Here is a 12,436-nt window from a genome sequence, read left to right as displayed (position 1 = left end):
GTTTGGTGCCCAGATTTCTTGTCTAATTACAGCAGTCCATCTCGCTCTCCTCTTCGGGTCTCTCAGAATACGGTAGAACTTCAAGTCTCTCCGTCTATCTTCTCTGTTACTGCAACCAACCGCCACACACGCCTTCGCCATTTTGATTATTAATGTTAACGAGCAGAAAAACACGCCGTAATAGGAGGCATGTACGTAGCGGTAATGTGTAAACAGGACGAGCTGACGGACAATATGGCTGCTCCAGTCAGGGGACGGAGTTGTGACGTCATGTGATTGGGGTCTATAGACAAGTTTCCTGAGCGAAATACGGGCGCCGCCATCTTGGAAAATGTCTGCTTCGCACTTCCGGTCCGGTCGAGTAGCAGTGTATTAGCAGTGTATTGACGACGATAAAACTACGAAATCAAGTCAGAGAAACCCATGGAATCTTCAAAAATTGATTCAGCACGACCTAGATGACACGTAAATGAGATTGGATGGCAGTTCGTGTCACTTCGTGGACAAAATTATTAACAACGGTCAGCCTGTGTTAACGTGAGGAATGGATTGATACTACGGCCATTAGTGACCAAAATGTGGTTAAATTACAAGTTATATTACATTTGCCGACTGCAGAAGGGCTGACATGGATTGTTTTGTTACAAGGAAATGCTACAAGGTTATGTACATATGATGTAAACACAAATAGTATGTCATTCTTTTTTTTATTGCAGGCATTGATCGCAATAAAACATTTAGACATGATTCAATTTCTTGTTTTATTTAAAACGATTGGTGCAGTCCAAAACAGGTCAATAAATCACATTTATAAAAGTATTGCAAAAATAGCATACGAGAATGTGATATCAGACCGCAGAGCTCCGGAGCCTCGTGAACAAATAGCGACATCACGGAGGCCCTCGGCGGCATTTAGATGTGCTTTTTTCCCGTCCTCGGTAATTCCAGCTCCAATAGCATATATTTAAAGACGCTACTGTTCACAAGTTCGTAGTTGGATCACGGCAATCTCGGTGAACCACCGTCTGTCACAATTCCTGCCTCTCTCGGCCTCTCCCGGGAGTCAGCTGTCATCATCATTGTGGAACGCAAACTATATATGTTCGATATATGTCCATCAACGTACTAGTCAAGTTGTCTTCTCTTTTATAACAGCATTTCCCAGCTGTAAACAAACGAATAAAAACTTGTAACACTTGGATTTATGCGGTGCATTCAAACACGATTAGCAACAGGCGGCTAGCAGCAGTAGCAGAAGCTAGTTGTTGTAAAAATGATTAAACTTCGTAATTACAATCATCATCGCAATATTAATAGCAAAGGCAACAAGTCGTTTCATGCGCCAGATTTTAGGTTTCGTATTTTTAGAGCACATTACCTTCCATAACAGCGGGGGCATGACTGCAGGAGCTGTCAGTTTTGTCCATCTCCTTCCCTCCCACCTGTATGACGAGTACGAGCACCCATGGTTTGGAAATCGACATGGTACGAAGCATGGACGCCTTGGCTTGGTTCTCCACCCGCCTACATCAAAATAACATTCCCGGGATCTTGCATAAAGACCTCCCAACTTCGATTCCACCGCCATTGACTTCAACGGTAAACAGGCGGAAACGGAAGGGGAAGGAAGACATAAGGAAGTAAACCGGAAGTACCTTGGAAACTTGTCTATACACAGGCGACAATCTAGTCCACCAATTGGATGACGCGCTTGCACACCGGGTGCACCAATAAGAACCTCGCGTTGATGTGTCAATCACGAGTGCGCCTACACCGCCAGACCACGGTGACGCTACAATATTCTGACACAATAGCCAACGACGTCATGCATTAAGAGAGACAATAGCTAATTAATATGCCACCCTGTGGTCTGGGGTGTGAATTGCAACCTGTCAAAATGACGGACGGACTTCAGTTTTTTCCGTCACCGTTTTTAAAAAACGGTCAACGACGGAAAATATTCGATTAACGCGACCCCTGCTCCTGAGTATAAGTCGCATCGCCAGCCAAACTATGAAAAAAACTACGACTTACAGTCCGAAAAATACGGGTGGCCCTTTTTATTATCATCATTTAATATTTATGACTGTCTTGACCGGCCATCCTCTATTCCAATGTTTTCTCAAATCAGATTTTAGGTACTGTTGGTTGCTTTATCATTTTCATCTGCTCAGAGCTTTCAAAATCTTCGGTTACTTTCACACTGCTGGTCAAATCCAATTTCTTCCCAAATGTGACTACATCTCATTTTTTCATGCTCTATGAAATGTCCAATTCTTGGATTTTTTTTCACATCCGACCTGACCTCAATCGTATGAGGATAAAAATCGGATCTCTGTCCGATGCTTCTTCAGTATGAATTCATATCTGCATGAATGTGACTTATATGTCATCAACAAGTGAACTATGTCACCAGCGTTTGACGAAACCAACAAAAAAAGCAAAAAATAGTGTAGAATTTACTGTTTCCTTCTTCCGCAGGTTAATAAAAGTGTTGGCTTCGGTAAAGTAACATCCTTAAAGTTGCCTGAAAAGCATAACAACTCCCAAATGGACCATATTTACTTCTTTAAACACTCCAATATGTGATGATGATGTGTCACATGTGCCACAGTATGCATGCCTGTAATGTCAGATGCTTTCCCTTCATCCAGCGAGTCTCATAAGCCCCCTTTCACGTACCCCTGAATACTGTTTAAATCCCAGGATTAAAACGGGCAGGCCTTGTATGCGAAAGCAATTTCCTGGGTTGACTGACACGGAGATTACGCGGACATTTAACGGGTCGCGTATTATTATAATGTCCAGGACTTTCCCAGGACGAGGCGTATGTGAAAGCAAGCGTTAAATTCACGGGTCACAGCACGATGGCTGATGACGTAAATATCATAGCAGGCCGATCGTCACTTCCTCTGTCTTCGTAGTAAAATGAAAAGCGGTGAACAAACATCGCAATTATCAACAGAGCAAGCTGGAAATAGCTAAATTAAACTGAAAACATAACAAAATCAAATTGTTACTGGATCGTAGAGCCGAGGAAAAGAGTCCATCATCCATCTTTGGAAATGTGTGGTTTATTTTTTTGCTTATGTTAGGGTCCGCAAATGCAGAAAAAAGGTTGGCCCTCAAAGCACAATACAACGGAGGGATGCGTTCAAGGGTTTATTAAATACAAACAAAAATACATGCGATCGGGGAAAAAGGGGAATAACAATGGGTCTGTGACAGTAGGTCGACAGGGATCAATAATACTAATCTAAGCCGTAGGCAGAGAGCCAGGGGTGAAAGTGGGCCAGAACGGTCAGGAACGCAGTTCCAGTATATGATTCAGGGCCAGAACGCAGTTCCGGTATAAGATTCAGGGGCGGAACGCTGTTCCGGTACATGGTGCAATGATTCTGAAAATATGACAGCAACTGTCAAAACGCTATGTAAAAAAAGCTAAGCTGCCACACATGCATTTCAGCTCCAAGAAGAAAACAGTCTACAAACATCAGATTTACATACACAAGTGTTAACAACAAGCATTATAAAGTGCCATTCCACCAATTTCCATCAATATTTATTATTGATTTTATTCCACAGACGGCATGGGGGTTTCCCCAGCTGCTGCAGTTATCTGATTCTGACGATGATGAGTCACGTCAATGTGCGAATGCACGCAGCAAAGTAAAACGCCTGGACTCATTTATCTGTTCAATTGGCTGACATACTGACATGTGATCAGCAGAGACGGTCAGCTCTGATTGGTTCTAAAAAAAAAAAATTATATATATATATATATATATATATATATATATATATATATATATATATTAGGGCTGTCACACGATTTAAATTTTTAATCGAGTTAATTACAGCTTAAAAATTAATCGCAATTCAAACTATAAAATATGCCATATTTTTCTGTAAATTATTGTTGGAATGGAAAGATAAAACACAAGACGGATAGATACATTCAACATACGGTACATAAGTACTGTATTGGTTTATTATAACAATAAATCAACAAGATGGCATTAACATTATTAACATTCTCTTAAAGCGATCCATGGATAGACAGACTTGTAGTTCTTAAAAGATAAATGTTAGTACAAGTTATAGAAATTTTATATTAATACCCCTCTTATGTTTTCGTTTTATCTAAATTTGTAAAATTTTCATTCAAAAAAAATAAACTAATAGCTCGCTATTGTTGATGTCAATAATTACACCAAGCTCACTCATGGTGCTGAAAGCCATAAAATCAGTTGGACCCAAGCACCAGCACAGGGAGCCAAACACCAAAAAACAAGTAACAAGCGGACATTACACTCTGCTGTCATTTTAATCTGTTTGAGTGGGGCATGTGCGTTAATTGCGTCAAATATTTTTACATGATTAATTAAAAAAATACTTACCGCCCGTTAACGCGATAATTTTGACAGCCCTAATATATGTATGTATATATATATAAAGGTAAACGTTTACATTAACTTCAATTTGAATATATATCCCATGTTTTAAGTAGTTAAAATTGAGATTTGGCATTTAGTATGTGAGGAAACGAGGGAAAATAACTGCAAATAATTGAAAAAAATACAATTTTGAATGAAAATCAGTTTTTGTATGTGTTATAGAAATAACTGCTAAAACGGTTTTCTTTGCATTTCAGTAGTTTAAGAGGTTTGTCACCCCCCACCCCCAATATATATATATATATATATATATATGAAAGAAAAAAAAATACAGAAATAATACAATTTCTGGCTCAGTGGCGACCTTCACTTCGGCGAGTTCCGGCAAGAAATTCTAGCCACTTTCACCCCTGCAGCGAGCCGATAAGATAACAAAACAAATACACTCAAATACCAGCACAACGTAGGGGATTTCAAAACAAGGGCGGTAGACGAACAAGCTAGCAAATGCACGAAATTCAAGAGTACAAGGTGTCGAATGGCACCCAGCAAGTTAATATCTTGGCACCCTTCTCTTGGATTACCTGGTCTTAAATACAGTATTGATAAGCTTGATTTGGCTCCGGTTACGATGTCGGAACGCTCGCTCCCACAGCCAGCTCTGTAACAAAACACAATTTGAGCAACATTGTGATAGCCGATGCCAACCAAATGTTCCGGTTGTAAAATCGCACCAGCAGCCCTCTTCACACATAGAGCGGCAGTGGGCAACATGGGACAAGTCTGTGAAAGTGTCCAACCCGCGTCATTACCGGGATATCTCTACATGCATCAAAGCAATGACAAGAGTGTTAGGGCCTCCGCCCTCCCCCCTCCTGAGGCATGACCCACCTTGGGCAGGTGTGCACGTTTTTAACTGATTACAGGTTGGGATGGATGGAGCGGCCACAGGTGCGGAAGATTACCATCAGCCATCCTTAAAAGCCAGTGGACGCTGCCACCCATCCCAACCTGTAATCAGTTAAAAACATGCACACCTGCCCAAGGTGGGTCAGGCCTCAGGAGGGAGGGGCGGAGGCCCTAACAGCGAATAAATCCCGCGCCACCTTGCACGGGAATTTACTGTGAACGAAAGGGAAAGGGGCTATTCTCTATGTTTTACCAATGTGAATGGTTACACAAAAAGAAATCCGACTTGAGCGTGACGCCCTCATATTCGAATGTAGTCCGTAAAAATCCACAATACGAGCTGTTGAAAAATAAAAGTAACTAGTAAAAGTTACTCAGTTTCTTTAAAAACCTCAATTCGGCCGAACCTGTATTTTAAAGATCACAGTAAATACTGGTTACCATATAAGTTAAGTTACTAAAGATTAAACTTTATTAGTAATACAAATAGTCAATAAACCCTGTTATAGTGGGAAGTGTATGCTTTCTCCACCCTGATGCAAATCTAACTTATGGACATGTTGAAAAGTCTCCTCCCACATCCTGACACACAACCACACTACCACCACATGCACACACACACACACATACACATGAAGTCCCCCAGAGCCTGTGAGCCGAGACATGGTTGAATCCTATCAAAGCGGTGCTGCATGCACTTCGAACCTTGATTTGCACAAATGTTCTGAGAGGCAAGTCATTAGTCAACAAGCTCACGTGGGACTCGAAACATGCTGAACTGCACACAGGCACATAAAAAAAATCAGCAAAAAAAAAGAAAAAAAATACAATCCCCCTCTGTTATCAAAGTCAGCAGTTTAGAAGGTGTTTTCCTTGGAAGCCACTGGCGTCCCACAGCCAAGGAAGGACAATATTCCTCCATGCCTCGACTTCCCTTTGTGTCCCATAGAAACAGATCTTAACCCTTGATAGCAGGGGTCCCCAACCTTTTTTTCACCACGGACCGATGTGATTTGGGTCTTTTTTTCACGGACCGGTGTTCTGTCAAATTTTGCACCCTTATTAAATTTTGCTCCGAAAGCTTTTGTGGCGGTGATAAAAGCCCTCTTTTATATTCAGTTGGACTTTCAATGTTATCCAACGGTGCTAAAAAGCTATTTACATCATAAACATACATGTGCAACTCGAAAATGGCGTAAATTAATGCTTAACGACACGACGAAATCGTTAAGTGAGGGAGCTGTGTGCAGTTGTTGCGTGCAGCTAACATGGCAAACGTAAGTTAATATTCCTTTCTTTAAAGAAAGTTTGTAGTGTGTACTTAGGAATCGCTTACTTCACGGTCATTTTTAACGTTACGCACACGCCAAATTTGTCAGAACACCGGCAATGTGCGGCAGAAAAATACAGCAAACATGAAATAACATTTGTTTTTAGCCCCGTCATGTTAAGTGCAGGGAAAATACAACTCACCCACTGAATCGGTGGGAGGCCTGAACTTGTTTAGTTGAGATGAGATGCTTCCGAGATGGGAGAGTGAGAGAAGCCCGCTTCACAAAGATACGATGTTCAATTCAATTCAATTTTATTTGTATAGCCCTTGATCACAACAACATTGTCTCAAATGGCTTTGCAGAGGCAATATGATACACAATCAGAAACAGCAAATGAAGCAACAAAGATGAATAAATAAATTCAAGTCCTTGGTTTCCCCCATCCTTAGACCCTCCATGTCGGCAAGGAAAAACTCCAAAAACTCCGGAGTCTTCGGGAGAAAAATGAGAAACCTTGGGGAGTACCACAGTCAGGAGAGATCCACTCCCAGGACGGATAGACAGGAAGCCCCAGGACCGCTAATAGGAATTAGCAGGTGAAGTTACAGTAAGATAAGTGGTAGGTAGAGTTAGAAAAAGGAGATAGAACTCAGTGGCTGTACTTCCCCCAGCTTTATAGCTTCTAGTGCAGCTTAGACTAAACTTTGAGTCTACTCCGACTTCAACTAGCCTGACCATAAGCTTTGTTGAATATGAACGTTTTCAATCTAATCTTAAATGTGCAGACTGTCTCGGCTTCTTTAATATTAGCTGGAAGCTGATTCCATAAAACGGGCTTGGTGGCTAAAGGCTCTAGCTCCGACAGTACTTATAGAAACTCAGGGAACTACCAGTAGACCTGCATTCTGAGAGCGAAGTGTTCTGTTGGGGCGGTATGGAACCAAAGCATCGGTGAGATAAGATGGCCCCAACCCATAAATGGTCTTAAATGTTAGAAGGAGGATTTTAAATTTAATTCTAAACTCGACTGGAAGCCAGTGAAGGGCCTGGAGCACAGGGGTGATGTGCTCTCTTCTATTTGTTCCTGTTAAAAGTCTTGCTGCTGTGTTTAGAGAACTTTTAGGACAAGCTGCAAGTAGGGAGTTACAGTAATCCAATCTCGATGTAACGAATGCGTGAATTAATTTTTCTGCATCGCTTTTAGATAAAATATTTCTAATTTTGGCTATGTTGTGCAGGTGAAAGAAGGCTGTTATGCAGGTTTGTTTAATGTGAGCTTTAAACGATAAGTCAGGGTCGAATAAAACTCCTAGGTTTTTAACTGTGGTGCTGGAGGCTACACTTACATTGTCCAGAGTGACTATCTGGGCAGCTAAAGAGTCTCTCACACTTTTCGGGCCTATTATAAGGACTTCTGTCTTTTCAGGATTAAGTAGAAGATAGTTAGTGCTCATCCAGGTATTTATATCTCGGACGCAGGTGCTTAGTTTGGCCACTTGCCTGATCTGCTCAGGTTTAATTGATAAATACAGTTGTGTGTCTTCAGCGTAACAATGAAAGTTAATGCTATGTTTTCTGATGATATTACCAAGAGGAAGTATATACAGCGTAAACAAGAATAGTATTATTGAGTTATTACCAGAGGTGTTTTCTATTTTTATTCATTTTAAGTTGGTTAATTTTGTTTTTATTTTTCATCAACACATGTGCTTTTTATATGACTATCTACTGTCAGTAGCAACATGCACCAAAATAAAAATTTCAGAAACCAAGGTCAAAAACCGAAGCGCAAAAATATTAATTATGACCCTTTCATTTTATTTTTTTCTTCTGAAAAAACAAAAATGTGTAAGCTCTGGCAAAGATCTGTAACACTGAAATAAATTAAACTTTTAGATTTTTGTTGACACTTCAGGTTGAATGAACGAATGAACAACCAAATGTCACAACGTAGCCATTTGACATGGGATATAAAGATCATACAGCCAGTACAAAGCTAATAACGTTCAGGTTTTTGATTGCAGGATACAGCAATTCTGCATAAACCACATGCTAAGCAAGCATTGCAGTCACGCTGTGTAATTATGACCTGTTTCATTTCTGTTTAAAGTAAATCAGAAGGACAAGGTGTAAGATTGGTCGAGAAAAAATTGTGACAGCTTTTCCAGTTCTCACACACAGTCCTAATGATGTTAGCTTGATCGAGGTGCACACATTTTCTTCAGAAGGATTCATGTCAAGCTTGTTTGCATGCACGTCAGTGCCTTGTTTTTCTTTCCCGTTTAGCAATTAATGATACTCGTGGATGTTTTTTTGTTGTTGTTGTTGATACAGCTTGAGGCCCTTTGTTTCTTTGGCTTCCTTCTCTCCATGCTTAATTACAGATTGATCCCAGAGGGTTTTTCTCCTGCAAAAGAAAATGCAGAGAGAGATTGGGAACGTCATGAGATGCTGTCAGTGGAACATTCCAGTGAGATTAGCAGATTTTTTTTCCCCTTTCCTTTTGTGTGTGTTGCCTCCGCCGCCTCTTCTGCCATGTGTATTGTCACGTAGTGCCCTGAAAAGTATGCTGAAAAGAACACCTTTAATGGATTTGACTGTAGAATGGAGCGAGATTCAAACTACATACGGTATTGAATAGAGCTGAAACGAATACTCGAGCAACTCGAGTAACTCGAGTTTAAAAACTGATCCAAGTAATTTTGTTCACCTTGAGGAATTATTTAATTTTGCCAGCTCTAAGCATCACATTTTGCCTGGACTACTTTTAATGCGGGACAACGCGCTGACGTCACGTGCATAGAGGAAGAAGCAATAAAAATAAAATAAAAAATAAAAAAACTTACTGCAGCCGACAGCTGCTCCAAGCTACTCCAACATTGCTAAAAACTACGCCCGCATGATGCTAGTGTGGTTGTAGGTAGTGTCCGATGTGTCTCATAGATATCGCATGCATTTAGGACTAGATGCGAAATGACAGACTCGGCCGCGTCAGGGCAGCGTTAGTAAACAGCCACCATCTTTAAGCAGTAGACTTCTCATCGCTAATAAATATAACGTTACTGTCACTCGCTCATGTAATGTTAGCCTTTCGGAGGGCTAGGTTTCTATTGATTATGACCACTGTCGATGGCTAACGTCTCTTAGATACAGGCATTATTTAATCTGTAAAAACACAGCGTTGTAGAGTGATGAGGGTGTAAAATTAAAACATAATAAAGCTAACTGTCAGTTTTAGCTCAGTAGTCATTGCTGAATAAAACACCAAGTAGCACTGGTCCCTAATGTGCTCCAATACAGCAGGTATCATACATTTATTTTGAACACTGCAAAAACTCAAAACCCTATCAGTACTTATAGTTTAGACCAGGGTTCACTAAATCCGGACCTCAGTGCCACTTTTCCTGTCGTGTTTTCCACGTCTCTCTCCCCTAACACACCTGAATCAAATGATTATGTCATCAGCAACCTCTCCAGAAGCCTGATAATCAGGGGCGGACTGGGACTAAAAAGCAGCCCTGGACTTTGACTCAGCCCAGCCCATAAGAATCGCTATACGAAGGGAAACACAGACCCCATAGGGGGGTCCGGGAAAATGCCCCTCCCGGGAGAATTTTTTTTTTTTTTTTTACATTTTATTGTAAAATGCACCAATTTCGTGCACTTTGAGAGAAAAATGAAGAAAATGTGTCTAGACTGTGACTGTCTGACTACGGGCGCTCAAAGTACTGCAAGGCTGAACTGGAGTTGGATTCATTTTCTGTACTAGCTCTATGATCAACCTGAATAAACAAATGAAATAATTTATTTTTCAAAGCAAGTTTTACGTATCCAATTAATTATAATATATCTCTATAGATCTCTGTCTATAAAATGACTTCATTGTTTATGCCATAATTCAGTGGTCTCCAAACTATTCCACATAGGGCTGCGGCGGGCGCAGGATTTCATTCCAACAAAACAAGACAAAACCTCTGCACCAATCTGGTGTCTTACAAGTGTAATCAGTTGATTGCAGTCAGGTGCTGCTTGTTTTAGCAGAAACTTCATTGGTTAAACTGTCGGTACTCGATCGGTTAAAACAAAAACCAGGCCCCACAGCGGCCCTTGAGGACCGGTTTGGAGACCCCTGCCATAATTAATCTTGCCATACAAATAATAAATTTCAATGAAAATACAATACACATTTCAAGACAAATCCTGTATACATAAACTTCATTGGAAAGTATTAACCAGAAAACAAAACGATATATAAATGATTAAAAATGTATATAACATCAATTTAACTACCTAAACTTTAAAGTAAAACCATTCATTTTATTAATATTTTGTTATATTTCTTCTGAATTAATATTGCTATGCTGCGTGTGCATACATTGTTTTACGGCTAAAATATTTTTTCTTAGGAGAGGGATAGTAGGACTAGCATACTGTAACTTGACACGATTGCAAACGGGTACATCGACTAGCTGGCACTAACCCTTTAATTGTCATTTATTTGATTTAAAATGTAGCTACCTGATGGATAACAATTGCCAGTTTACAGAGCAAGTAACCCTCTTCATCCCAATTTACTTGCCCTGCGCTTGTCTGGGGAACTTCCAACAGTTTATCGTTGCCCCCTCCCTCTTCTTTTCTCTCTCCCAGCACCGTCTGCACGTCAGAGCGGCTGCAGCTCCCTCTCACCATCGCCGGGAGCTGAGCTGTTGTTACCCGACGTGGCCGTTGCAGCCAGACTGCTGCTTGCGAAAATATTTGTCGATTTATGACATTTTAATGCTTCACTCTCCAGTTTCTTTAATTTTTTCTCTCTAACCTTCTCCGCGCCACCCTGCTCTTTTCAGTTTTTTTGCCACCACCATCCATATTGTGCATTAACACTAGTCGCTATTTTGCTTCCACAAGGAAGGAACCAATGAAGGCTACTCTGTGCTTTCGTCGTTCCTAGTCGATCAGATTGGCGGTGAAAAGCCAGGCGCATTGCTGCCACCTGTCGGATTGGATGCGAACTGTAGATAATCAGAGGATAGGGGGGATAAAAACAGTGATGCATAATGAATGGCGGCCGCCGGCCGTCCAGGGCACCGGCCGTTCTGTGATCCTCCAGAACCCACAGATTACCAGTCCGCCCCTGCTGATAATGATCCTGATTATTTTGATTCAGGTGTGTTGGAGGAGGGAAACATGGAAAACACTACAGGAAAAGCGGCACCGAGGTTCGGATTTAGTGAACCCTGGTTTAGATTAACTTAAAACTTAACTAGAACTTAGAAATAACTTGACACAAATGGAAATTAAATTGAAACACGTGGGAAAAACACGTAGCTTTCAAGTGATGTGTGTTATCAAGCATAATTGCATTTTTAGGTAAGAAATATGATTTTTTTTTTTTTTTTAAGATCTCGAAGTTTTTTGAGTAAAAGCAGTGATTTTTTTTTCTAGTCACATCTTAGATGCAATGGCGTACTGCACACAGGCTATTTTTAGACCGTGATGTCGCATCGTAAAGCGGAAGTAAAGCCGAAGTGGGACATTATAGACCCGCCCTCGCATAGACACAACGCAATTAGTGCTACTTTTCGCCGGTAATCTTTCAAAAACGAACATGCCGATCACGCATTGCTTTTTTGAAACTTGTAGAAACGACTCTTGACATTACGACACATGAAGGACGTTTTCTTCATACGTTTCTGGAAACCAAAAACTCGGGAGGTAAAAATGTGAGGACCGAATCAGCTTGCGCGGACTTTAACACCAGTTCGGTGAATCCATTCACATTTCATATGCAGTAAACATTATGTTGGGTTGGCATGGTCTTTCAGAGGACAAGGAGGTAAGCCGTTTTTATATTTTTAA

This window comes from Corythoichthys intestinalis, chromosome 1 (assembly GCF_030265065.1).
Source record: "Corythoichthys intestinalis isolate RoL2023-P3 chromosome 1, ASM3026506v1, whole genome shotgun sequence".
In the NCBI taxonomy this organism is placed as follows: domain Eukaryota; kingdom Metazoa; phylum Chordata; class Actinopteri; order Syngnathiformes; family Syngnathidae; genus Corythoichthys; species Corythoichthys intestinalis.
The sequence above is the reverse complement of the archived record's forward strand: the minus strand, read 5'-3'. Positions refer to the sequence as shown.